General features: G+C 49.4%; 1 pseudogene; it reads left to right on the forward strand.

Moving 5' to 3' along the window:
- Positions 1-459: 459 nt before the first annotated feature.
- On the forward strand, positions 460-23,022 carry LOC120392553 (annotated as a pseudogene).
- The last annotated feature ends 1,711 nt before the right edge of the window (positions 23,023-24,733 follow it).

A 24,733-nucleotide genomic window follows, 5' to 3' on the forward strand; every position in this document is an offset into this window, starting at 1 on the left:
ATCAGAGAGGTAGCCGTGTTAGTCTGGATCTGTAAAAGCAGCAAAGAATCCTGTGGCACGTTATAGACTAACAGACGTTTTGGAGCATGAGCTTTCGTGGGTGAATACCCATTTTGTCGGATGCAAGTAGTGGAATTAAAAATCTTCTGGGACAGTCACCTTGTTGCGGTGAAGGGGCTTGTGTGCTCCAATGATTGTCAGAGCTATGCTGTCGGAAATGTCATTTTTCTTCAAATTTGGTATAATAAGAAGATTTGAGAAGACTTGAGAAATGCCAACATTGTTACCATCTTTAAGAAAGGAGATAAGTCGGAGAGTGGAAATTATTGTGGCATTGCCTTGCTATCTACAGCAGGGAAAATACTCTCCTGTATCCTCATAAACCAATTACTTCTCCTTGCTGAGGAAATATTGCCAGAATCTCAGTGTGGTTTAAGAACATCCCGCAGGACAACCGACATGATCTTTGTTGCCCACCAAAATCAGGAAAAGTCTTGGGAGCAAAATCAGGACCTGTACATGGCCTTCATCAATTTGACAAAGGCCTTCAACACTGTCAATCGTGAAGCCCTGTGGAAGGTACTGGCCAGATTTGGCTGCCCTCCAAAATTTATTAAGGGCCGAAGGTTTCTTCATGATGAGATGACTACCACTGTTCTCTGTAATGGCCTGGAGATGGATCCTTTCGGCATAAGCTGGGGTTAAGCAAGGATGTGTTATTGCCACAACCCTGTTCTCCATGTATTTAGCAGTCATTTTGGTCCTCGATAAAGACCACATCCCCACTGGAGTTCACATTCAATACAGAATGGATGGGCGGCTTATTAATCTTTGATGTTTCCACTGAAAGTCTAAACTTCTCAGAGTGTCCATTACTGACCTTCAGTACTCTGATGACTGTGCCATCCTTGCACACACTGAGAATGACCTTCAGTCCACACTGGAATTTTTTGCACAAGTTTACTGAAGCCTATGACTCTCACTCAGTATCAAGAAAACTAATGTGCTCCATCAGCCTGCTTCAGGCCTTCCACATGAGCCACCATAAATCACCATCAAGGGGCAGACTTTGGAGAGAGTTGAGGACTTCTGTTACTTCAGTAGGCAACTTTCTCAAAATGCAAATATTGACAGTGAGATCCAGCACAGGATCCATTATGCAAGTGCTTCCTTTGGGAAACTGCTCTGGCACCTTTTCACAGACCATGACCTACAGCAGGACACCAAGATCCAGGTCTATAAGACAATTGTTATTCCTACTCTCCTTTACAGATGCAAAACCTGGGTGACCTATCGATAGCACCTCAAGAGTCTGGAGCGGTACCACCAACGATGTCTCTGGAAGATCCTTTGCATCAAGTGGGAAGAACACTGCACTAATGCCAGCATCCTCATTGAAGCTAACGTTACCAGCATTGAAGCAATGATCTTCACTCACCAACTCTGCTGGGCTGGACATTGTGTGTAGATGCCAGACTCTCGCCGCCCAAAACATGCCCTCTACTCTCAGCTCACCCATGGTCAGAGATCCTGTGGTAGTCAGAGGAAATCCTACAAAGACACACTGAAAGTGTATCTCAAGAAAAGTCATGTAGACAGCCTAAGCTGGGAGGAGCAAGCAACCAACCAATCTCAATGAAGCTTCATCCTTCATCAGGCAGTGGCCTGCTTCAAGGAGAAGTGCCTTGACCTCAAAGATGAAAAGAGAGAGAGAAGGAAAGAAAGAAAAAGAAGTTTCTCTCAGCAGGCAGCTGACCTGTCAGGAAACGTCTGTACCTACTGCGGGCAGATCTACGGTTCCAGGATCGGACTCCTGAGTCGTCTCAGGACCCATATGGAAATCTGTGGTAGAGAACATCCTTGAATGGAGGGATCACCAATGATGGCGATGATACTGCTGCAACCAATAAAGCTGTGGGCCTACAGACAGCAGCCTCTTTCACTGTGCATCCCTGATTCACTCTCTGGCCACCATCCAGCCTGTGCATTGATTGAGGCAGGGATCTTGGCAGAGGAGAATGTTTTGGCGATGTCTGGTATTAATCCAACCAGAAATGAAATCTGAAAGCTGAACGAGAAGGGGTTGAGAGAGACAAGGTGGCTGAGGTAATATCTTTTAGTGGACCAACTCCTGTTGGTGAGAGAGACGAGCTTCTGAGCTTACACACAGCTTGTCTCTATAGGATCAAAAGTTTGTCTCTCTCCAACAGAAATGGGTCCAATAAAAGAAATTACCTCACCCACCCTGTCTCTCTAATATCCTGGGACTAACATGGCTACAACAACACTGCACGTAAGAAGACAACTGTCACTTTTTGGAAAGTTTTCTACTATTCTGTCAGGACAGCATCTCTCAAAAATTGCTTGGTGCAGAAACATCACAGCTACTGTATAAAGAACAGGAGTACTTGTGGCACCTTAGAGACTAACAAATTTATTTGAGCATAAGCTTTCGTGGCTACAGCCCACTTCATTGGATGCATAGAATAGAACACACAGAAAGAAGATATTTATACATACAGAGAATATGAAAAGGTGGAAGTAGCCATACCAACTGTAAGAGTCCAATCAATTGAGATGAGCTATTATCAAAAGGAGAAAAAAAAAAACCTTTGAAGTGATAATTGAGATGACCCAGAGAAGGTGTGAGGCCACACAAAAGCTGTAACCCACAAAAGCTTATGTTCAAATACATTTGTTAGTCTCTAAGGTGCCACAAGTCCTCCTGTTCTTTTTGCTGATACAGACTAACACGGCTGCTACTCTGAAACCTGTATGTGTTTGTTCTCAGTGCAGTTTGTAGTGGTTATTTCTGGAATAATTCGGAATGGGCCCAATCCTGAATCCTTTATTCTGTTACTACTCAGTCTGTACAAAGCAAACTCACATTACAGTCAATAGCTGCCTGCCTGAGTAAGGAACCCTGGGTTTGGCCCTATGAGCAGGCCCTGCACCCCTATCCAGGGAAGATGGGGATTAGTGACAAGAATGGACATAACTATAAGGGCCATGGAAAGACTCGTCCTCCTCTCCAACCTTCAGCACAGGCATGTGTAACTACCCTGCCAGCAGGGCTGGGGTTGAAGGAGCCTTTGGGCCCAGCTAGCCCCACTCCACTATACATGCAGCCAATTCCAGGCCTGGGCAGGAGAAAGGGAGAAAGCCTGGCTCAGTTGAAGGCTGACTGGGGAAGGGACAGGGGTATCCGCCTCCCTACCTGCGGGGAGGAGTCATTAGCCTGCCAGCCGAGGCAGCCACCAGGGAGTAAGCACTGTCTCCCCAGCCAAAGGGGACTGTGGAGGAGGTTAGGAGCCTCCAGCAACTGAGGTAACTGGGTCCCTGAAGCCCAGAGACATTGTGGGGTTCAGTCTCACCAAACTTATGGCTGCCCCATGTGAAGGAGCCTGGGACTGCAGCACGGTGCCACCCAAGATCCACAAGTAGGTGCTATGGGATGGAAGCCACACAGTGAACTGGACAAGGCCCCAAACAAAAGGGACAGTGGTAGGAAGTAGCCCGGGGCAGGGGATTTAGATCCCTGCTGGGAGGCCTCCCCTATTCAGGGGTGGATGCATGCAGGACACTGGGCTGGGACCCGGTGGAGAGGGAGGGCCTGGGTTTCCCTGCCCCACTGTCTAAAATACAGAGGCAACTTGACCAGTAAAATAAGGGGCTGGAGGTCAGGGGCACCAACCACTAGGTCACTGAGCGCTTCAAGTGCCCTGTTACAAATCTAAACTTTATTTCCACTGCAAACATGCAGCTCCAGCTGAGATATAGCAGCAGTTTTGCAGAAAGGTGCACAGAAGGGATTTTTGCTCTGATACCCCTTTGTTTGTGTGCAGCTCCCTCCTCCTGGTGAGGTTCAGATGAGCGGGACTCCCTGCTGTGCACTTGCTAGGTGTGCAGCACAAGGCATTGCAGTTGTGATTACCAGGTTGGGGAATTTACATTGGTGAAGGTCGGTCTGTTTTCTCGAGTGTTTCAAAGTCCTGACAATGAATCTTTGTAAAGTTCCTGCCCACCCCAGCTTTTTAATTTTTAAAAAATACAAAGAAATTGCATAAACCCCTCCCCCTGTGTGAAGAGCGTATTTATGTTTGTCACTGAAACACTCAAAATCCAGGAAAGGGTTGAGATTAAACACTGCCCTGAGCTCCCATTGCCGGAGGAGCTGCTAAAACTACTCTTCCTAGTGCTATATGTCAGAGGAAGATATTATCCCTGCTAAATGTTAAGAAGAGAGGGATTAAAAATAAACCTTATCATGGGTCTGTAGCTGCAATGTTATCTACTGAGTCACAACAAATGACTCCATAATATGATATCCCTGTGCTGTGTAGGGTTGAGGTATATTTTTGGATGAGCTCTCTATACTATGCCAGATCTACAGGGTATCAGAGGTTTTGAAATGTTCTGCTACTGGTTGGTCCAAAATGTGAGAAGTGACAGAACAGAGGGGTTCAAGCCCTTTTGTCTCAGGGGATTTGCTTTTCAGGACAGAGGTGGATGAGTCTTACTTGAACAGGTCACTCCAGCATCCTCTCCATGACGGCAGTTATGCACATTCCATCCCCCGTTCCTGCAGTGCCAGAGCGCAGACTCAGTACCACGACAGTCAACATCATCCAACCAAATTGGTCCAGATCCTGCTCCAAAATGAGCCCAGCGAGGGACACTGACAGCAGCTCCACATCTCAACTGCTTACAGACAACCCCAGCATCTGTTTTGTCCCAGCCATCATCACACACCGTCCCCCACTGATCCTGGTGTTTAACCTCCACTCTCCCGGCACAGGGGCTGCCTCCGTCCGCCAGCCTCAGCTCATCAGCACCTGCAAAGAGAGACACAGAGCAGGGTCAGAGCGAGCAGGGATCCCCCTCCCCAGCATTATCACAGCAGAGTCTGCGCCCGGCAGCAGGGGATCCACACCCAGAGCCAGGAGAATGGGACATGCCAAGAGCTGCCTCATGGCGCCACCTTCTCCACGTCTCAGGCCTCACACTCGGATCTGTCAGTGCTGCAGCTTTCGCCATTTTATCCCCACTCTGGCAATTTAGGGTGTTTTTACCTGTCTTGTGAGAACACGATAAAAGGTGCCACTCACGGATTTTCCCTTATTCCAAATGGTGCCGTCGCCTGTCAATGTCACTGGGGCTGAAGCCAGAGAGATGGCAGGGAGAGGGTCTGCAATGGGATAACAGGGAGGCAGGAGAGATGGTCAGACGGGAGGGGAGGGGACAGGGATCTGAAATTAGGGCAGGAGGGAGGAGGGGAGATGAAGCACAGGATGATCTGGAGGGAGAGCAGAGAGCATGGGGCTGGAGGGGGTTATTGAGCAGGGGCCAGGAGGTAGGGAAGTAGAAGGGAGTTTAGAGAAGGGGGGTCTGCATGGAGAGGTGGAGAGAGGAGAAGGTCTGGAGTGGGGGACAGGAGTGAGAAGTGAAGAGGGGGTGAGGTATTGGGCAGGAGGGAGAGACGGGAAAGGAGAGAGCAGAGAGGGGGCAGAAGGAGGCATGGGGAGAAGAGGGTGCTCTAAAAAGGGGAGCAGGAGGAGGTAGGGTTGCGGAAAGGTGATCTTGTGTAGGGGCAGGAGGGAGGAGGTCAGAAGCAGGGCAGCAAGAGGGTGAGGAGGGGAGGATGGGAGGGAGGGGAGGTAGCCTGGAGCAAGGGGAGATGAGAGAGGATTGGGGAGGATGGAGGAATCAGGATGAAGTGTGGGGAGTCTGGTGCTGGTGGACAGGAGGTAGGGGAGGGGGTTCTGGAGCAGGGGGACAGAAGGAAGTATTGGGGAGAGAGAGGGGTTCAGGAATGGGAGGGGGCAGCAGGGAAGGAGAAATGAGGAGGAAGATTAAGGGGATTTTAGAACGGGGGCAGAGCTTCCCAGTCTCAGGTGGAGAAGTTGCACGGTGGGGTGGGGTGGCAGAAGCCAGGGAAGTGTTGCTGTTTACAAAAGCGTAAACCAAACCCATCGTGTTACGGTGACATAATTTCTGTGAGTGGTTAATGTCAGATCAGAGTGAAGGTCTCCAGTGTCTCTGTCTGTAACTCAACCTGAACAGTAACAGAAGTTCTCTGCGCGAGTGTGAACCACGCTGTAAGAATTAGCTCAGTGGCTGTTAAGCTATTTCCCAGCGAGCCCTTCTTCTGTTAGAGGGACTGAACCAGGAGGGGAGAGAGAAGGCAGCGCTGGGCTATGGATGGCAGTTCCCATCTCATGGGTGAGGGGAGGGTAAGCACAGTCTCCAGCTGAGCAGCCAGGGGCAATTGTGCAGTTTGGGTCCATGAAACGGTGACTTTTCACCCTGCAATTCTCACCCTCACTGTAGCAGAGGAGTAGAGGGGAGTTCTAAAATCCATAGACAGACTGAGTAACATCACTGGATGTTTCTTATAACCTCGTAATTTTTGTTCTGTGGTGCTTGTCATTAGAGCTTTGTGCTCCCCACAGGAGCTTCCTCTCCCCACCTGCCGCACACATTTCCCTCTTCCACTGGTCTCCTCCTGCTCTCCTCTTCTGGGCTCTTCCCCCTCCTTGTCTCCCCTTTCTACCTGACCTCTCTGCCCTGCATGTACAGGCTGCTCCTTCCCCAGATGAGAAGCAGACTCTGCCCCCACTCCCTGCCATTGGCTTTTCTGCCAGTATCTCTGAGTTCCACCCCCTGCCCGCAGTTGTCTCTAGAGTTTTTTGTATCTCTGGGGGATGTGGAAAGGCAAAGCTGCTGCTGGGAGAGAGGCAGTTAACAGGGAATGTGAGGAGGGGCCACTGCCTGCCACACAGTCCTGGGATATTGGCTGGGACAACTGGCCCCCAGGACAGGGTGTGAAGAGCCAAGACTGTCCCTGAGGCTGGGAGCAAGTACGGGCATCATTACAATGCCCATGAGTTATGGCTACATGCAGAGCTCCACTGTGACCCCTGGAACAGGCTGGCTGAAGCAGTGGATGGCTGAGCTGGGGACACCATGTTTATGGAGCCTCCATGGAGCTCAGATAACAGCGCAGTTCACACCAGTACATGGCCAGACCATGCTGCTCCTGTAATGCCAAGGAAATACAAAACGCCACTGTGATGATGCGGTTCTGGCGGGACCCAACTGAGAGTGCCAATTCAGGACCAATTGCTTAAACAGGGCAGTTACAGCCCAAGGCTGGGGTTTTTTCACCTTTAAGGCAAACCAAACCAGCCAGACAAAGAGGACTTTGGTTTCACTCCACTGGCTAACCACAAGTCACACAAGCAATTTCCTTAGACACTCCAGTTTCCCAGTATCACCATCAGTCCCACTCATCCTGGGGATGAATGGTTATGAAAACCAACACCCCAATAAAAGAAAACGGTTCTCTCGATCCCAAAGGACCAAGCCCCAGACCCAGGTCAATATACACATCAGATCTTACCCACAAATCATGCTGTTGCCAATCCTTTAGAATCTAAAATCTAAAGGCTTATTCATAAAAGGAAAAAGATGGAGATGAGAGCTAGAATTGGTTAAATGGAATCAATTACATACAGTAATGGCAAAGTTCTTAGTTCAGGCTTGTAGCAGTGATGGAGTAAACTGCAGGTTCAAATCAAGTCTCTGGAGTACATCCACAGCTGGGATGGATCAACAGTCCTTTGTTCAGAGCTTCAGTTTGTAGCAAAGTCCCTCTGGAGGTAAGAAGCAGGATTGAAGACTTGATGGAGATGAGGCATCAGCCTTTTATAGTCTTTACAGCAAAATGGAGTCTGGAATCATATGGGCAAGTCCCTGCATACTTTGCTGAGTTACAAGGCGTATCTGCCTTCTCTCCATGGGTCAATTGTGTAGCTGATGGTCCTTAATGGGCCATCTAACAGGCTAGGCAGAGCTAACACCAACTTGTCTGGGATGTTTCCCAGAAACACAGCACAAATTGGAAATATAGACAGTATAGAGCCAATACTCATAACTTAACTACAAAATGATACATACATATAGACACCATGATCATAACCAGCAACCCGTAACCTGGTCTTAGACACCTTATATGACCCCCTTTACATAAGATTTGGTGCCTCTACAGGACCTTGGTTGCAACCATGTTCTATATGTTCCCAGATTATATCAATAATGTCACAGCCACTTTGCTGCAATCCACAGGGGCGTTTATTCAGGTACAACTCACTTCAGTGCAGTCCCACAGGCAACCCATGGGGCCTGGTCTGCACTAAGAAAAAAGGGGCTTTTTTCAATGGAGTAACTCAGTGATGTTTACTCCTGGCAGGACCCAAGGCTGTAACACTGCTCTAGCTAAGTGCACACACAGTTCTGTTTCCCTGCACACAGCAGAAACTGAGAACAGTCGGCAGTTTCCTTGCTCAGAAATCCCCAGCCTGCCCCTCCAGCGAGCTCCAACTGGCTTTGTTTTTTTTTCTGCTTCCAAGATCCCGCTCACAACTCCTTCTACTGGTGTTTCGCTCCAACAGACACAGTCTGATGCCAGTATCCTGGCCCCTGCATTGGCAACAGTGGAAACCCCAGGTGTAGCTCTGCTTTGACCATGTGCCCAGTGCATGTGCCCCCACTGTCTGAAGATGTTTGTATTCCATAAAGGATTTTGATTGCTCCATCTGTTGAGCCTAAAAGAGAGTTCTCGCCCTGCCATTGACTTTCATGAGGTCTGTGATTGTCTTAGGGTCAAAGATTCCCCGATGGCAGCCATCAGCACCTTCCAGGACAACAATCACATTTACATACTGCACCTATCACATCCTGGCTCCACTTCTGTGGCCCAACTTGGAATAATGACCCCACCCAGCACTCTGAACATTGGGGAGTTTCAGATCTGGGTCTGGGAGTGAAACCTGCAGCTTTGACCCACCCCTGATATTTTCTCATTTGTTTGCCTGGGCCCCACATCATTTTACAAATTTGTTTTCCCTGCACAATGTAAAGAGGTCAGTAATTGTGAAACACGATCTTCTGGCAAACACTGACCTGGCCACTACTCAGAGCTCAGGGAGGAGAATTGGGGCACTGAGGGAAAGGGAAAAGTGGCTACATGGGGTGATATCCCCTATATTGTAAACTCCCTCACATCACTGTGCCTGTGTCATGTGAAGCAAACACAAATTTCCCATAGAAAATAAAAAATATCAAAGGGATGATGCACATTTCCACATCAATCCAACAAAAATACATTGAGCTGAGCATGTGCCTGGCATCACTATATGACGCTATCCCACAAATAACTGGAGAATATTTTATGTTCCCCATATCACTGTGTCTGCATCATGTGAAGCAGTCAAATTTCCCATAGAAAATAAGAAATATTCAGGGGATATAAACATTTTCTTATAAATCCAACAAAAATACACTGAGCTGGACATGTGCTTGGCATCGCTATATGACACCATCTCACAATCGTGCAGTAATTTATCCCTCATGTGATAATAATTGTCCATCCCCTGCAATGTCAGTCCAATCACCAGAAGTCACCATCGAATTCCCTGCTTTTTGGTGATGTACATCTGTGTCATGGGCTCTAATCCCAGCACACTATATTTGAACTTCTTGGGAATCTGAAATATAAACTCCAAGTAACCCGTTAGACGGTTTGGTTTTATCAGAATTTTCTGGGTACCAGCCTCCTACTCACCACAGTTACTGAGCTGTCTGTGAAATATACATTAGGGCAGGTTTTTCTCTAAGACAATAATTTAGACTGGGGGTCGGCAACCTATGGCACGCATGCCAAAGGTGGCACACGTGTCAATTTTTAATGGCACGCCGAGGTTCCACTCAGCCCGCTGCTGGCCTGGCTGGATGAAACCCTGGGCCGGCATCGGGCTGAGCGGGGCCAGCAGCTGGAATCCCTGTTGGCAGGAGCCGGCAGATGGAACTCCAGACTGGCAGTGGGCTGAGCCCCTCTGGGTTTCTGGTTGCCGGCACCTTGCCAGCTGGGGTCCGGGCTGCTAGGACCCCGGCTGGCAAGGGGCCAGCAGCCGGAACCTAGAAGTGAAAGTAAGGCAGAGCGTGCACGCTCGGATCCAGACGATGCTGGGGTGCTCTGCTGTGGCTGGAGGCACAGCGCATGGTGTGCTCCCAGCTGGGGTCCTGCTGGCTGCCAGAACTCTCCTGCAGGCTGGCGCTGGCAGCCCCATGCACCGGACTAAGCAGCAGGCAGTCAGGCAAGTGAAGGGGGCCAATGGGAGGCACAGTGGAGGTGTCCGCCTCCCAGCCTGTCCTGCTGCCCCTCTCTCACCACTGTGCCTGGATACCAGGGCACTGCAGGAATGTGCTGTCACTGCGGCGTGCACAGCTGCAGCCCCTGGCGGGGAAGGGAGCGGCAGGCCAGGGGGTCTTCTGCCACTGCCCCCCATTTGCCTGCAGATGCAGCGCCCCCACACAGCTGGCCCACAGCTCCCTTGGCAGGAACAGGAACAGGAATAGTGTGGGGCAGGGACCCATCCAGGTAACCCGGCTGCAACTGGGACTGTCCCAGGCCAGCTCCAAGCTGTCCCCTCAGGACTTCCCCCCTAAACACACACCCCAACTCCCTGCCCTGAGCCCCTCATGCCACCCACCCCTGACTCCTGCATCCTCCATGCTCCCAGCCCTGACTCCTGCATCATCCACATCCCCACCCCCTGCCCTGAGCCCCCCACACCCCCATGGTCTCTCCCTCCCTACCCCCCCATTGCTGTTAAGTCTGCCTGGAGTTGGGACACGGAGCCTGCAGCCCCCTCTGTGCTGGAGGAATGAAAGTAGCCCCGAAACTGGGCAGGGGTGGCCTTGAGGGAATGGAACCAATGTGGCTGTGAAAGGCCCTGATAGAGCACCTCTGCCATGCAGCTTGTGCTGGTCGGGCTTCTCTAGTCTCCAACTAGGATTCAAAGCTTCTCTGCTCCAGCAGAAATCCCGGGGGAGGGAGGCAGGGCTCCTGCAGGATAAATTTTCCTGCTGGCAGAGATTCTCGTACCCCCATGGGCACAGGGCATTGCACACTGCACCCCAACACATGCACACACCCCTTCTCAGGGAGGAATCAACTCTGGCTTTATTTGGATAACTCCTGCTCACATTAAAATGACAAAACTTCTACTGGCTTCAGTGAGTGAATGGGGGAGTGAGGAGCCAGGACTTGGCCCTTGGAGCTATTGGATTCTCGACCAAACGGATATTTCTGTTGGATCCCAAATTATTGATGTATTTATTGGGATTTAAAATACTAAAGCGATGCCCAGCCAAGAATCTTGGCACCCAGACAGCATTGATAACACACTCAAATCCTAGCAGCATGAAGTGACCATTTCAACAGGAACTCAGCCAGCCAGACACCTACAGAAACTCCTTCCCACCCATTTCTCATTATGTGACGCACGTTCTGGGTCCTTCCCACCACCAACCCCAGCCTCAACAAGTGCCTTTTGGAGTGTGCCCAGAAGGTCACCAAATTTGGGCTATTTTGGCCCAAATAGGACAACAAGTTTCAGAGTCCTGGAGGCTGCACAGAGAAGACCCTGCCAGCCACCCCTCTCCTTTATAAAAAGGGGGAACCTGCTCAGGAGTCGCTGCTAACCACAGCTCTGGCCGTACGGCACGGGAACAGACATGATCCCTCAGAGAGGCCGGTCCCAGGCCATTAAGGACTTTATAAATCCTAACTGACACCTTAACCTCCACCCAGAGCTGGGCAGTCAGTGCAGACCCTGCAGCACGACTGTGACATGCTGCCAGCGAGATGCGCTGATCAGTGAGTCGCTGCTATTTGCACCAGCTTCATTTTCTGACTGGTTCTGAGGTGAAGCCCCACATTAGGGTCATTTGAATAGTCCAATCTCAAGGTAACAAAAGCCTCGATAACAGTGGTAAGGTCCAATCCCAAAAGGAAAAGTCACAACCTCCGAGCCAGGCACCGATGGTAAAAAGCGAACTGTAAAAGTTACAACCCTAGTTCCAGTTAACCCAGCTCCGCTGGTGAAACACAGAAGAGACTTACTTGCTATGTCCTGAATTGTGAGGAGAAGAAGCCATAGCACCGGAGTGGAGAGATGTCCCTTCATTGCCAGCCTGACTTGCTGTCCCCCCTCTCACTGCACTGGCTGCACCTAAGCACCTGCCAGGGCTCCTCTGTGTCTGACAAGTGACAACAAAACAGTGGAAGGGAAATATATAGATTCAGAGGCTGGCATCAGCTGCAGGAAGAAACCAATAGAAAACCCATCTGCCTTTTTAGTTATTATCAGTGGTTTTATCTGTGACTTTATGCAGCTAAAACAGCCAATAAAACTTGAAAGCAACAAACATCACCATATATGAGTGATGAGCCCCCTCCTGATGTCAGGTTTACCACAGCCTCAGATCATCTGGTAACCTCCAATCTCTGGAGCCAGAAGGAAAAGTTCTGTAAAACCTGTATCTGTGCTGTTTCTCACCCCGATAGATTCTATATCATATTAAACACGGATTGGGAGACATTAGAGGCTGGTTATTTTATAAACTAGGAAAGAAATCCCTTGTGCCAAAGGTGATCGTTACAAGACCAATTCCCAGTATAGTACATGCTCAATTGTAGACAAGGACAACACACTAGAACCATGTTGTGTCACTCAGATCTGCTTTATAGAAGAAGAATTACTCAGCAGCATCTGAAATATTGACAGTTTCTTCTACTAATAGACCTTGGGGCAGAGGTGAGAATGTGCCGGTACAATGTACCGGTAAAAAGTGGCTGCCAGTACTGGCCCATACGCAGCCAACATTAACGCTCTGCCATACTGCTAACATCATTGCCCCTCTCCCCCGCAGCTGCTGACCCCCAGCCCCTTCTGCCTAAGGCCCTGTCCCTTTCAGTAACTTAATGTTACTTTCACCCCGGCCTTGGGGTTTCCTGCCTAGACCATGATTCTTCGTAGTAGAGGCAGAGCTCAGGGCTTCCTGAGTAGGCCATGACCCTCTCTTGCAGTAGCAGGATGCCCTGCACACACCATGACCATCAGTGCTGTCAGAAGGAGGAGGGCTCATGAAAAACAAGTTTACTTGATTCATGGGACACAGACAATTCAAGGAACAGGCACAAGGCAAGGGGCATATAGCACAGAACAAGGACTGGCTGGTACCACACCTACTTCCTGCTCTTGTTCAAGAGAACTGTTACAAATACTTGGATTAAGGGAAACATCTTTAATGCTTTACATTTGCATTTTCTCCCATCCTGCCCTTTCTGCATGTAGAAAACGCGCTGAGAAAATCTGTGCAACTAACACCTGATCCTCTTTCAAATATCTCCTTGAGTCTCTGCTCTGTTGTGATTCCAGAAAAAACACTTGACAGTGAGTGACTAGCTTGGCAGGGGAAGAGGTGTGGCTGTGCCTCTTCCCCTTCCTTCCCTCTCCTTATTTTTACCAAACTCCCCATCCCAATCCTGCCATTCCCCCTCACTCTGCCCTCCCACTACTTAAACAAACAGTAATGACAAAACAGGAAATTGCACCAAACTAATATAAGGACCCCACAGACAATCAAACATTAACCCCGCCCTTTACCCCTTAAGCCCTGCCCACCTGTCACCAAAAGTCCTGCCCTGGGGGCATTACTTCCAGGGTCAAGCCAGACACATGACTGGAAGCAAGGTGTGTCATGTGACCCCCTCTAAGAACTCCTCCCACTGCCTTCTACCAATCAGGATAGGTTTTGCCCCGGTAGGACCTCCAATCGGGGGGAGTTCCGGGGCGGGCTGACACGTCTGGAAATGGGTCATGTGACCCCTCTAACAACTCCTCCCACCACCCTCTAACAATCAGGAAATATTTCGGCTGCTGAGGACCACCCCGGAGAGGATATTTGACCTATCAGGGGAGTTCTGGGGTGGGGTGACCCATCTGGAAGTGGTTCATGTGACCCCTCTAAGAACTCCCCCCAATGCCCTCTACTAATTGGGATGGGTTTTGGCCACAGAGGATTTCCCCAAGAACATATTTGACCAAAATAGGGCAGGTTCTGTGGCAGGATGCACCACCCAGAAGAGGGTCATATGATCCCAATCAGAGTGCAGCACCACCACCCCATAAGTCCCTGTGCTGGGCAGAAGAGGCCATCTCTTACCAAGAACGCATGTTTTAGAAATTGTGGAAATGCTGAGAAGAAACATGGACTCCTTCACCTCCCCCATGAAAACTTCAGACTTTGTTTAAGCCCTGAGGGCCTTCAACCATCCGCAGGGAAAGTGCTACACCAATGACAGTTCCGAGGAGGAGGACGGAGCAGCTAAGGGGAGCCCTTTGGCCCAGCTGCTGATAGATAAGCTGGAACCCAACCCCAAAACCCAACTGCTCATGAGACACCCCAATGAGTGTGCCAGCCTCTCGTCCACCCCCCTGGAGGAAGAAGGTGAATGCAGCGCAGGGCATTCACCAGCAGACAAGGTGAACAGAAAAGACATCACTCAGATAAATGAACAATTTAGAAGTAACAATAGAGCAAGTGTGTGTAATGGGGTTAGGAACTGGGGTTATGTAAATCTGAAAACAAGCAGTGGGAACTTACACTTGTTTCTTTTTTGAAAATCTCTCAAGAGCTCAACGATGCCTTTCTAGAGGACCCGGAGGCCCTGAACAATGTTGCATCAAACAGCAAAGATGAAGCGGGACTGCCTTCTTTTTGCTCAACGCCCATGGAAACGAGCCTCTCGGAGACTAGCTCCAGCTGGCCATTGGGATGCTTATAGAACTAAGGCCTCTCTATTTAGACCCTCTGTAGCGGGGAAGAGGAACCCCAGTAGAAACAAGGCCCCTCCTTTGAGACTCCCTCTGCTGGGCAATGGGACCCTACAGAAAGAAGCTCCCTCCTCTGAGTCCGATCCCAGCTTAGATGGTGACTCTTTCTCTTCCCCTTTCTCTGAATTAGGGAGATGAGTGTGAAAGTGACAGAGAAATTGGCTGCTTTATCTCAGAGCCTTGCTCTGTCCCCCAGCCCAGGGAAATCAGCCCACCCCCGTACGGGGCAGCCAGCTCGTGAGGGGACAGGAACGGTGCTATTGAGACACATGGAGGGAAAGAGCCCATCATGAGGGCAGAGGCAGGAGCAGGGACCACAAGGGACCGACACAAAGCTTGTAGGGTGTCACCAGTTGGGTAGCCAGGGCCAGATCCTGACTTCAGTGGGTGTGGGGGGTTCTCAGTATTAGACACCCTCATTAACAGGCACCCACTCGCAGAGCACAATGACTGTAAGGATCACATGATTACTGTGATGACTGAAACAAATCCCCCTTCTGGTACTAAACTGCCTGCTATGAACCCTGCGATTCCATTGGGCCATGGATGCCATGAGGAGCCTGGCCAGTGTGCACCCAGAAGGAAACAGGCACTGAAAGCAGAATGCGAAACCTCCCCAACGGGTGTGTCTTTCTCCTCCAGGGCTGAACACCAGAGAGGCAAGAGACCTGTGGTGTCGGGACAGGCTCCAGAACACCGAATGCCTGGGCTACAGAAACATGGCCAGGGTGGCAGAGGTAAGGACTCTCCGCCGGTGCATTGCAGCAGCTCAGGTGTGGAGCTGTCTTCCCCTGCAGTGAGTGTGTCCTGGACACAGGGTAAGAGCCTGCTACTTATTTCCAGCAGAGTATGTGAGGCTCATGGGAATGTCAGTGGGGTGAGGAGTGGGAATGAACCAGATCTAAAAGGCCCCTAACCTCTAGTGGGTGAGCTGCAGGAGCTATCACTGCTGGGAGCAGTAGAGTGTCCTTTGTTGTCTGTGTGAGCTGCGTTTCAGAGTGCGGAGACAGATTTCCAGCATCTCATGGCACCTGCGGTGAATCCTGCTCCATAAGAGCTATTCGAGGCCTCAGTGCCTGCAGCCTCCTACTGAAGGGGGCTCCTTGGTCCATGGAACCCCAAAGGTTGGCTGCCACATGACTCTTATCCACCTTGTGAGACACTAGAGGGATTTGGAGCCTGGTTCTGGACAATTGCAAGATTTGGTGCTGTTGGTTTTAGGTCTTTGGAGAGATCTTCACGGAAGACCAAAGAAGAACTTTCCTCCAGGCGGCGCTTCTGGCCATACACGACCCCTAGCTCTGTGTCAGCCAGGATGGGCTGGTGCTCACATATTCCATCCTGGGTGAAGCCGGCTAGCTGATAGGGGATGAGGTAACCAAAAAGGGATCAACTGGGAAGGGACCCCCAGGGCCTTTCACCTCCAGGCCATTGAAAATCACTCCCATCCCATCCCTATGCGCTGACCGGGGAGCAAGGAGAGGATGAACCCAGGCAGGTGCCATTGGTAGGTGCCAGCTTGTCCCCTGAGCAGCTCAAAGTAGTGCAGACCCAGCTCTCCAGCAAGGCTATTTCCTAACAGTCCACACATCAACATGACACACTGCCATTGCTCATGCTAGGGGCTGCCAACTCCCCTAGCCACCTCTGTGAGCCTTTCCTCCCCCTCTGGGCCTCAGGCTGGTTCCTAGAGCTCTGGTATGATGTTATCCCAGCCCCCACCTGCTCTGGGAGAACTGGAGACATCAGTCAGCAGAGGCTGCTTAAATGCCCCATTCACCAGAGCTACTGCCCATGGCATCACGTTAAAGACATGGGGATCCCTTGGGGAAAGGTGTCCACTTCCTCTCATCCTACGGCACTACTGCCCAAAGCCTCCCAATCCCTCAACTGGAGGGAGCGAGGGTGACTGAGGGGATTCCGAGCAGCAGAGCTGGATTCCCACTGGGTTGGGAGGTAGAACAGCTCTCATTGGAGGACTGAGAGACTGTGGGCAGGAGTTCATTCCACAATGGTGGGAGAGGGGTTGGATGTCACTAGAGAAGAGACAAGATTTTGTCTTGGGGGTTGTGTGAGGGAATCCATCCCTCAGACATGGGGAGGGTTGGGGAGGAAATTTTGCTGGCTCCCAGTGCCGTTAATACCCTTCATTCTCATGGGTGGCCGAGTCTCTGATTGATCCTTGTTCCCTTGCAGCGGGAGGACATTAAACCGAAGGTCATGGCCCAGCTATTTAACATCAGGTGCTTGCACCAGGTGCTCAAAGGACTGCAGGGGTTGTGCTCCATGGGACAGCCTTGAAGGGCCCCCCCTTTGCATGACCAGAAGCTCCCACTCCCTGCCGCAGGTACTGCTCTGTCTCACTGTGTCTGGGGGGGAAAGGGTTGCGGCCATAGAGCCCACAACATTGAGAGAAACTGAGGCCGAGCACCTTACTCTCAACACCATGCCCCACCCTGACCCCTGGAGCTGGGGCCAGACCAGATACTGGTTCGGAAGAATCAGGCTGTCCGGGCTGTGGGGCTGGCCCAGAAATGAGAGCATCCGCAGAAACCGGGGTTATGCTCAATAGCTATTGCAGTCTGGGAGGGGTGTCCTGACATGGCGCCCCTCTCCTGTCATCACTGCTCAGACCTTCCCATGGCCCATGTCACCCCTGACACAGAGAATGTCTTACCATCCCCCACCTGGGGCCCAATCCACCCACCTGGTATCTGAAACCTTCCCAGCCAGGAATGAAACTCCCCCCTATCACTCTGGGGCAGGGAAGGATCCTCCCCATCTGGGAGGTGGGAACTGAGACGCAGAGGAAGGGCTGTGGTCCTGGTCACACAATCCTGGGTGAACTGAGTCCGAGCCCAGAACCTTTCCCTCAGGGGCACCTTCGCTTTCTGCCCTTTATTCTCCCGTCCGGCTAGGGGGTCTGTGAGAGTGAAATGAACAGGGAGGGTGATGGCATTCTGGCACGTAGCCTGGATGGGAGCTCCCCTTGGCTTAGACCCCAGGGTCAGAGACATGTTTGTCATCCTACTGTCCTTCTTTTATTCCTAGGAAGGGAGTCCAATGATGAGGGGTTTCTAGGGCTCCAGTAAGTCATCCTTGTTCCCACCCGCATGTACCGCCCTGCCCTGCCCTGCCCTGCCCTGCCCTGCCCTGCCCTGCCCTGCCCTGCCCTGCCCTGCCCTGCCCTGCCCTCCGGTTTCTTCGCTGTTGACTCTGGCTTGACTCTTTGCTCTGGTTTCTGGCTATGACATTGGTGTGACCCTTCTTGGCTCCAGATTTTGGTTATGAACCCTGGCTCAGTATTCTCCTTGCCTTTCTCTAGCCTCGCTCCAGGTCCTCCATCCACCTGCTCCAGCATTGCCTCCTGCTCCTGATCTTCCCTAACCTCTCAGATTTTGACTATCCGGATTTGACCTTCGGCCTGTATCTGGACTTTGGCTTGGCATGGACTTGGCTGATCTTTGGTCTGACCACCTGGCTTCGACCTCTGGCCTGCACATGGACACTGGCTCTGGTTCTTCCTGGACATACTCAACCATTCTTGACTCGGACATCCAGCAGTAGTATATGAGCCCTACCATCAATCAAACCCTAACCCCACTCCATGACCCCTTAGTGCCTCCCACCTGTCTCTGGAAGTCCTCCCCCTTAGGGGCATTACTTCCGGGGTCAAGGTTGCCACATGACCAGAAGCAAGGTGCGTCATGTGACCCCTCTAAAAACTCCTCCCACCACTCTCTATGAATCAGGATTGGGTTTTGTCCCAAAATGACCACCTCAAGAGGAGATTTGACCAATCAGGGTGATTTCCAGGGTGGGGGGTGACCCATCCAGAAGTGGGTCATGCGACCCCTCTAAGAACTCCTCCCACTGCCCTCTACCAATTAGGATGGGTTTTGCCCAAATAGGACTGCCCCAAGAGGAGATTTTGACCAATCAGAGCGAGTTCTGGGTCAGGGTGACCCGTCCAGAAGTGGGCCATCCCAAGGACCTCTGCCAATCAGAGTGCAGCACCATTATCCCATAAGTCCCACTGACGGACAGAGGAGGCCATCTCTTACCAAGGACATGATTTTTAGAAATCGTAGAAAGGCTGCTGAGAGGAAACATGGACTCCTTCACCACCCCCATGAGAACTTCGGACTCTGTCTTAGCCCCGAGGGTCTTTGACCATCCATGGAGAAAGTGCTACATCAGTGACAGTCCCGAGGAGGAGGAGGGAGCGACTGAGGGGAGCCCTTTGGACCAGCCATTGATGGATATGCCGGAACCCAAACCCAAAACCCAACTGCTTGTGAGACACCCCAATGAGCATGGTGGCCTCTCTTTGTCCACCCCCTTAGAGGTGGAATGCGATTGCGGCTCAGGGGAGTCACTGGCAAACAAGGTGAACACAGGTAAATGAATGATTAAGAAGTGACGGTCGAGGTCATGAGATGTTCCAATAGATCTCTGTTGGTCGCATTGCCCATGACGGAAGATGGTACATTTAGTTCCGCCATGACATTCATAAACACATCCTATCTTTTAGGTCCATGTCTACTAGGAACAGAGCATGTCTGGGTGATGGCCCTGAGTAAGTCGAGCATGTTATAACAATTAACCACAGAGCCTTTGTTCATAAAAGCCCCTTTATCGTTCCATGAAGAGAGATTTTTATCTTGGCCCAGCTTATTTGGCAATACTAATGCATTTTTCTTATAATGTTTATTCACGTTATCCAACACCTCCTGAGCAACAAAGTCTGAGGTCTTTGGTGTTTCTGGGGGTTTAGCAGTTACATTCTGTTCCTCTTCTGGTAGAAACAGACTTATTTTCACTTTATCCGCATCGCTCTGCTTCATGTACATTAGGTACCTTTGAAGCACAGCACTGTAAAGTTTAGCCTTTTAGTATTTGGCCAAGTCAGTTCTTTGAAAAACAGACTTCATTTCAGCATCCAGTAAGCGAGTTGCAGTCGGTCGTTAGGCCCCCTGAGGATACAGAGTTCACCAGTGTTCTGAGCGAAACGTCATATTTTTCCCAGTTCTTTTTAGAATGCCGTTCTTTTAGACCCCTCGAGGTTACAGCATCCATCAGTTTTCTGAATGAAATATCAAACTCTTCCCAAATACTAGAATATAGGGGAGCTGTGACGAGCTTATGGTTTTGGGAGACTGGTTTGTCAGGCCTTGTTTTTTTATTCACAACCCCTAGAGTGCATGCTCTCGGTTTGTGAATGTATGTGTTTTTGCGCAGGTTCAGAACCCCTAGCGTGTGTGCTCTGGGTTTGTGAATGTGGGCGTTTTCGCTCACAGTTTTCTCAGGGTTTGGTGTGGCAGTGGCCGCTGAGGAACTGGAGTTGTGGTTGTGTGGTTGTTTTTTACCAGAGTCTTGTTTTGCCGTTGGGTTTGACGTATATGAGGTTTGGACTGCCCGGATGATTCATCTGTACTCTTGTGCTGTTTTGCGTTGTTAAAGGTCTCAAAGCAGATTCTTGGTTCTTTGGCGGTTCTGGAGGAGGTGTCCTTGTAGCTCTGACTACAGTATTGTCAGAAAAGTTGCCCATGCCTATAGAGTGGTGATGGGGGGATCATTTTACAAAACTGAACTTTACCATCTTTCTCACCCACACCTATGGACATTTTTTTTAAATACATCTTATTTTGCAGAATAAAAAAACAAACTGCTTTTAAAATCCATTTTAAACCACATTTTGCACAGTAAAAAACCCTGTTGGTTTGAAACAAACCAAGTACTTTTAAAAAACCTACACCTGTGCCTTGCACAGACCTCTCTCACACACAAAACAGCAGTTTTATAAAACACACCAAACCAAGTTTGCCTCCATATACTTTTCAATAACTCCCTCATGCATTTAAAAGCCAGTTGCAAAAAAGTTCCCTTTCACTATTGGGTAACTAGAGCATGTGCAACCTCTGCACTGATTTGATATCATCAGCTGTTGCCCTGAATTGATCAATTAATAGAAAAATAAAACTCAGGTCTTGGCAGGTAAACGTTACTTCACCTCTAAGAGGGAGCAATGTCTAGTGGTTAAAGAACCTGATTTTGAGTTAGGAAATGTTGGTTCTAGTCTTGGCTCTGCCATTCACTTGCTGTGTGACTGTGCAGGTCACTTAGCATGTGTGTCTCAGACGGCCATGCTTTTAAAGGGAAAAAACTGGCACATGTTCATGAGGACATCTTTTAGGGCTGCAAAGAATCAGACAAAAGGATACTTTTATTTTTAAGTGTGCTGATGTCACCACTGCCAGTGTCTGACCCAGGGAGACCTGCATATTTTGGAGTGGAGAATTTTTTCCAATACTTTAGTGTTCTGCATTTATTGTGAAACATTGAACAAGTGTCATCAACAGTCGCTCTGAATAAAGGAACAGCTTTGATAGCGTTTACTTTCATTCAAGTTCTCTTCATTCCAGACATTGTTCATTACACTGAAAGCTCATTCCACTGGGCTGTTTGTTCTCAGTAAACAGTGCAAATTCTACTCAGCATATCAATGCATCTTGAACAAACATCATGTAGCTATAAAAAAACAAATATTTTGGTTGATGAAATGAAAAAAAATAACACAGGATATTTCAATTACCCTGGAGCATCATAAGAAAAACCAAGACTATCCTGGTTGAAATAGGTTGTATGGTCACTTTATAGTTACCTCACATGTAACCAGGGGATATTTACTTCCACCTTACAGAGCTGTTGAAAGGCTATGCTCGGGAGTGCCGGCGCCACTGACAGAGGCGGCGGAAGGTCCCGCCCCCGAAATACCACCGACATCCGCCTAGGCGGTCGCTGCCCCCTAAATGTCTAGGTCTCCTAGGTCGCCTAATGGGTTGTGCCAGCCCTGGCTATGCTCATTAATATCTGAATTGCTTTGAGAGCCTCAGATGGAAGGCTCTCTAAAGTATCGTTTTAAAGTGGGGATTTTGACAGTAGCTTGCTAATCTGAAATGAGCATCCAGAACTAGTGTCACTAATTCTCCCTCCTCCTTCCAAAACTCACTGAGGTACAGTCAGACAAGATGTTCCTTCTCGTTTCCCATATTTCCAGAACTGTGCTCCACTGCAGAAGCAAATGACCTAAAATGCTTCTGAAATTATATTTTCTATGTGATTTCCCAGCCTAGCGGGGTGGAAAGCATAGAATAGGTGGAAACAGAAAACTGGTCACTTATATGAAACAGAAGCTAATCACTTATTTACTGCAAGTGAGTACTGACTAAAAACAGATCTCTGAAATGTGTTGCTGTTTTTTCAGTATGACCCCAGTTGTAGTGGTATGACCACTGTATTTCAGTCAGACTGGAACTGCTACAGAACTGAAATCCATGTGCTGTTTACACGGTACAAGGAAAATCTTTGACAAAGATATGTATTTCTGTTCTTGCAACAAGGCTGATGCTTATAAAGCACACACACTAAATCCTCTCTTCTAATCATGCCATTTGAAAAGCCTGCATTTTCTCTTTGCTTACAGGCAGCTGTGGTCATGGTGGAATTGTGAATATCAGCCAGCCCTATGTTGTACAGCTGAACTGGAGAAGATTTTCCTTCAAATATGGTTCCTGGGTAGGGATTACTCTCTTCAGACTCCTCAGAAGGACCTATACTGGGTTGCACCTTTGAACACAGATGGGAGGCTCTTAGAATATTACAGACTTCATAATTCCTATGATGATTTGCTGCTATTAAAAAATGCTAGAGAGTTACAAATTCAATATGGGGAAGGCAGTGGCACCGCAGTTTACAATAACTTCATGTATTACAATGTATATAATTCACGAGAGAGAGGCAAGCTCGATTTAAACACAAACACATTGGCTGTGAGGAAAACTCTGTCAAATGCTGCTTATGGTAATCGTTTTTCTTATGGTGGTGTTGGGTGGTAAGATATGGACTTTGCTGTGGATTGTGAGTAATTTATTCAACCGAGGACAGCACAGGTAACATTATGATTAGCAAACTCAATGAGACCACACTTGATGTGCTGCATACTTGGAATACAAGGCGGTACAAGCCATCAATTTGCAACACTTTCATCATATGTGGTGTTCTATATGCCACAAGACCTGTCAACACTAGGAAAGAGGAAATATATTACACATACGACACAAACACTGAACAGGAAGGTAAAATTAGCATAATTATGGATAAAAGGTTAGAAACAATTCAAAGTATCAACTTTAACCCCTCAGACCGAGTCATGTACGTTTACAATGATGGCTACCTTGTTAAATACAATCTTATTTTTCAACCTGTGTTACACTGATCATAGAATCATAGAATCATAGAATCTCAGGGTTGGAAGGGACCTCAGGAGGCCATCTAGTCCAACCCCCCGCTCAAAGCAGGACCAAACCCAACTAAATCATCCCAGCCAGGGCTTTGTCAAGCCTGACCTTAAAAACCTCTAAGGAAGGAGATTCCACTACCTCCCTAGGTAACCCATTCCAGTTCTTCACCACCCTTGTCCACCTCATCCCCCTGGTCTGGTGGTCTGTAGCAGACTCCCACCATGACATTACCCTTGTTGTTCATACTTCTAAATTTAATCCAGAGACTCTCAGGTTTTTCTGCAGTTTCATACCGGAGCTCTGAGCAGTCATACTGCTCTCTTACATACAACGCAACTCCCCCACCTTTTCTGCCCTGCCTGTCCTTCCTGAACAGTTTATATCCATCCATGACAGTACTCCAATCATGTGAGTTATCCCACCAAGTCACTGTTATTCCAATTACATCATAATCCCCTGACTGTGCCAGGACTTCTAGTTCTCCCTGCTTGTTCCCCAGGCTTCTTGCATTTGTGTATAGGCACTTAAGATAACTCGCTGATTGTCGTGCTTTCTTGGTCTGAGACAGGAGTCCTCCCCTCTTGCAGTCTCCTGCTTGTGCTTCCTCCCGGTATCCCACTTCCCCACTTACCTCGGGGCTTTGGTCTCCTTCCCCCGGTGAACCTAGTTTAAAGCCCTCCTCAGTAGGTTAGCCAGCCTGCTTGCAAAGATGCTCTTCCCTCTCTTCGTGAGGTGGAGCCCGTCTCTGCCTAGCAATCCTTCTTCTTGGAAGACCATCCTATTGTCAAAGAATCCAAACCCTTCTCTCCGACACCATCTGCGTAGCCATTCGTTGATTTCCACGATTCGACGGTCTCTATCCTGGCCTTTTTCTGCCACAGGGAGGATAGACGAGAACACCACTTGCGCCTCAAACTCCTTTATCCTTCTTCCCAGAGCCACGTAGTCTGCAGTGATATGCTCAAGGTCATTCTTGGCAGTATCATTGGTGCCCACGTGGAGAAGCAGGAAGGGGTAGCGATCCGAGGGTTTGATGAGTCTCGGCAGTCTCTCCGTCACATCATGAATCCTAGCCCCTGGCAAGCAGCACACCTCTCAGTTTTCCCGGTCAGGGCGGCAGATAGATGACTCAGTCCCCCTAAGGAGAGAGTCCCCGACCACCACCACCCTCCTCCTCCTCCTGGGAGTGGTGGTCGTGGAACCCCCATCCCTAGGATAGCGCATCTCATGCCTTCCAATCAGTGGAGTCTCCTTCTGCTCTGTTCCCTCAGATGTATCATCCACTCCACTCTCTGCACTAGTACCTGTGGAGAGAACACAAAAACGGTTGCTCACCTGTATCTGTGTTTCTGGTACATGGACGTTTCTGGTACTCTTTCCTCTTCTGGATGTCACATGCCGCCAGTTATCCTCACTGGCCTTCTGTCCCCGCTGTGTAGCCTGCTCTGAATCTTCAGAACATTGTGCCCACTGAAGCTGATCCTGACGTCTATCCAGAAAATCCTCATTTTCTTTTATGGAACGCAGGGTTGATATCTGTTTCTCCAGACCTTGAATCTTCTCTTCCAAGATGCAGATCAGCTTGCACTTTGTATAGACAAAGTCGCTTCTATCCTGTGGAAGGAAGACAAACATGGCGCATCCTGTGCAGGTCACAACGGTAGATCGCTCAGCATCCATGGTCTC

Source organism: Mauremys reevesii, unplaced genomic scaffold (genome assembly GCF_016161935.1).
Source record: "Mauremys reevesii isolate NIE-2019 unplaced genomic scaffold, ASM1616193v1 Contig10, whole genome shotgun sequence".
Classification (NCBI taxonomy): Eukaryota; Metazoa; Chordata; order Testudines; family Geoemydidae; genus Mauremys; species Mauremys reevesii.